The sequence below is a fragment of the Austrofundulus limnaeus genome, unplaced genomic scaffold, assembly GCF_001266775.1.
Source record: "Austrofundulus limnaeus strain Quisiro unplaced genomic scaffold, Austrofundulus_limnaeus-1.0 Scaffold1199, whole genome shotgun sequence".
Taxonomy (NCBI): domain Eukaryota; kingdom Metazoa; phylum Chordata; class Actinopteri; order Cyprinodontiformes; family Rivulidae; genus Austrofundulus; species Austrofundulus limnaeus.
This window is the reverse complement of record NW_013953601.1, coordinates 2,949-3,614: the sequence shown is the minus strand read 5'-3', so window position 1 is coordinate 3,614 and position 666 is coordinate 2,949.

The window sequence follows — 666 nt, the reverse complement described above, 5'->3', positions numbered from 1 at the left end:
ATGTACTCCTCTACTGGTCAGAGTAATGTATGTACTCTTCTACTGGTCACAGTAATGTATGTACTCCTCTACTGGTCAGAGTAATGTATGTACTCCTCTACTGGTCAGAGTAATGTATGTACTCCTCTACTGGTCAGAGTAATGTATGTACTCCTCTACTGGTCAGAGTAATGGATGTACTCCTCTACTGGTCAAAGTAATGTATGTACTCCTCTACTGGTCAGAGTATTGTATGTACTCCTCTACTGGTCAGAGTAATGTATGTACTCCTCTACTGGTCAGAGTAATGGATGTACTCCTCTACTGGTCAGAGTAATGTATGTACTCTACTGGTCAGAGTAATGTATGTACTCTACTGGTCAGAGTAATGTATGTACTCCTCTACTAGTCAGAGTAATGTATGTACTCTTCTACTGGTCAGAGTAATGTATGTACTCCTCTACTGGTCAGAGTAATGTATGTACTTCTCTACTGGTCAGAGTAATGTATGTACTCCTCTACTGGTCAGAGTAATGTATGTACTCTACTGGTCAGAGTAATGTATGTACTCTACTGGTCAGAGTAATGTATGTACTCCTCTACTGGTCAGAGTAATGTATGTACTCCTCTACTGGTCAGAGTAATGTATGTACTCCTCTACTGGTCAGAGTAATGTATGTACTCCTC